We start from the raw sequence: 3,431 nt of genomic DNA on the forward strand, positions 1-3,431 counted from the left end.
CCATACGCAGACCTGTATATAAAGTATGGTGTGAAGAGTTGTTATGTAGTATAGAGTTGAATGATCGGGTAGCTAGTTTAACCGATCGTTCTTTTATTAGATTTTTGTTAGGCGGTTCGATGCGCCACATGTCTTTACTGGACATGGCTCAGGCTTTACGTATATATACGCCTGAGGAGTTAGCGTCTGCCGATTGTAGAGGATTGATACTAAACGGTAGAAAGATAGATGAGAATTTTGATACACACGGTGTGTGGAGTCAAATGACAAGCCATCACCGTTTCAAAGGGGGAAATTACTCTTATTTGGATATAGATAGAGCCGAATTAAGAGTGATACATAGGTTTTTAGCTAATTCGATTACACAAAGGGGTAAAAACAAGGAAAAAGTAAATGAACAAGATTTGTTTTACCATATGTGTATTCGAGACCCACAAAGCGCTGTAAGTATACCATATTGTGTGGGTTATTATTTATCAGCTATGGTTCGGGGGATGCGACCACATAGCATAATAGGAGGTGGTATTTTTATTACTTTGATTGGTGAATATCTCGGTGTGGATATAAGTCGGGGGGGATTATTACTAGAAGAGCCGGAACCCCGCGACACTATAGGTTTAAATGTATACCATGGTGCGAAAGTTTTGAAGAGGCGAAATAACGCCGCAGTACGATACCATGGTAGACATCCACAGGTGGAGAGAAACCAGGAGCAAGGTAATGTAGGAGGGGGGAATGAGATGCAAGAAATGCATAGGTTTATAGCTTCTCAGGAATACGAAAATGCTAGACAGAGAGCATTTGAAGATTGGCAAGTTCATCAGAACCAGATTATAGCTCATTGCCAACATATAGGTAGAAACTATATTCCTACACCGAAACCCGTCTTCCCTCCTTGGTCTATAGAGATGCAGCCACCATATCCTACGTATGACCCTGCCGAAGCATTCTATAGCACTTATGGTTATGCCTGGAACCCCTATTGGTACCAATATCATCCTTAGTTTATTATTATTTTTTTTTATTTTGTAATTTGTAATTATTGATACATTTAATATTTTTATTAATATTGTAATCATTTTTATAATTATCTAACTTTTATTCTTAGATTTTAATAATTTTTGAATGTGGGGTAATAAACCAAACTTCAAAAATATGTATATATGTTTGCAGTTTATCTTATGTACACAACAGGGTAAAACAACCCATTTTCAAAGACTGGCATTAAGTTCAGCAAAAGCAACTAATTTTGACGGCAAGATGCAAAATATATGTGAAATAACAACAAGACGGAATGAACAAATGATGTGCACCATTTATCATTCAGCAAACAAACGCCAATATATTTGGAAACTTTGGTAAAAATTTAATCATTTTCACACAAATCACCCTCAATAATTTAAATTGTTACTGATTTCTTGCAAATGAGGGCATTGCAAGATCTTAAGTGTGGGAAGGGGTTAAATTCTTTCGGATTTTAAAATTTTTATATTAAACACTTGGTTACCATTAAAAATACTAGTAAAGCAGTAGTTGTATTAGAATCTAGTGCTCTCTGATAAAAAAGAACAGCCCTAGTCTTATATACTGACTACCCAATTCTAGTAAAATTTTTCAAAATTTTCAATTAAATGAATTCAAAATCATGTTTATACATATTTATGAACGATAAAACTAGGTTTTAACACCGAAATTATTGTTACCTCGGAAAGGACATAAATTGAGAAACAAACTAAAATGTTAAAATTCATTTAAAATGGAATAGAGGACGATAAAAAGGAAAATAAAAGCCAAGTGTGGAAAAATTTACCAAGTTATCTTAAACATATGTCACATATATCTGTAACAAATAACTGAAAATACTTTTGCTTTGGACTAAACTAAACTGTTTTACCCGATGAAAGAAAAGAAGAGATGGATCTACACGATGAATCAATTCCATCATTAAAAGGAAGTAAAGTCTTCCGAAAAAGACACGCGCTTCTTGATTTAGGTCATGAAGTTGTCGTTCAGACCAGCTGTAGGTTGATGAAAAATCTAGAAAAGTCATCACTAAAATCAGCAGGAAATCCACGGACCTCAGCATTAAACAGGGTCGCCAAGTGGTCAGATTTATCCTAACCGTGAGAAGGATTTATCTCGTACAATGGGGGGGCACCATGCAAATTAGCTGGATAAGACTAATGAATCAGATCCCAGAAAGGATAATCTCCTTAAAGATTAAAAATCAGCTTTTAAGACTGATATTACTCAATCCTAGAGATTGACCTTAAAGATTGAGAATTCAAACTCATGGAATTCAATGATATCTAAACTCGAGCTTAAACGAGAAAATATTTTGATCAAAATTACAAACCAATTTGTTTTCTGAAAACCCTATTTTCAATGCGTTCATTACCATTGAACGTAAAATCCTAGGAATTCACCTGGAATTCATTAGGTCACCTGAACTAAATCGGGTGTCAACCGTAAGAACGGTGGTTGCATAGTGGTCAAAGACAGGACCTTGTGCCAGACCGAAAAAAAAAATTATAAGGTTGAGCTTTACTATTGCTCCTACCAAGGATAGTAATTGCGTCCGACACGTTATAGACCATAATTAAAAGCATGTCAGGGGACATTGCCTTAACAGTTGCTTGTTCAACGCTTTCCTTTACAACCGGACGGTAGTTTACCGAAAGGTAATATACGGGACAAGTAAACTGGACGTGCTGCTTTCCAAATACAAGGTTAGCAAGTGGGTGACACAAAACCGCAAGTTTTGAGCTAAAATTTTCAAATCTGAAACCCACCAAACCCACAAAAATATTTTGCAAACACCGGTAAAGGGTTATTCCGGAAAACTTATCTAGGGTAAAAACTAGATTTATTTTTCAAAAGATCAAATGTTTTCATAAAGATCCAATTTCCTTAATGGATCTAAATTTTTATAGTCATGTGGGACTGTAAACCATATCGTTACTACCATTGTTTATACCGCCGTATAGAAATCACTGATGTACAAAGTGTGAAGAATAAAGAAGTGATTCTTGTATTTCAAGACGATATTGCTTGAGGACAAGCAACGCTCAAGTGTGGGAATATTTGATAATGCTAAAAACGAACATATATTTCATAGCATTATTCCTCAAGAAAGACAAGCTTTTAGTTGCAATTGTTCTATTTACAAGTGATATTCGTTTAAATAATAAAAGGTGAAGACAAAAGACAGATTCGACGAATTGAAGACGCAAACGACCAAAAAGCTCAAAAGAACAAAAGACAATCAAAGAGGTTCCAATTATTGATAAGAAACGTCTCGAAATTACAAAAGTACAAGATTCAAAACGCAAAGTACAAGATATTAAATTGTACGCGAGGACGTTCGAAAATCCGGAACCGGGACCAGAGTCAACTCTTAACGCTCGACGCAACGGACTAAAAATTACAAG

Source organism: Rutidosis leptorrhynchoides, chromosome 11 (genome assembly GCF_046630445.1).
Source record: "Rutidosis leptorrhynchoides isolate AG116_Rl617_1_P2 chromosome 11, CSIRO_AGI_Rlap_v1, whole genome shotgun sequence".
NCBI lineage: Eukaryota > Viridiplantae > Streptophyta > Magnoliopsida > Asterales > Asteraceae > Rutidosis > Rutidosis leptorrhynchoides.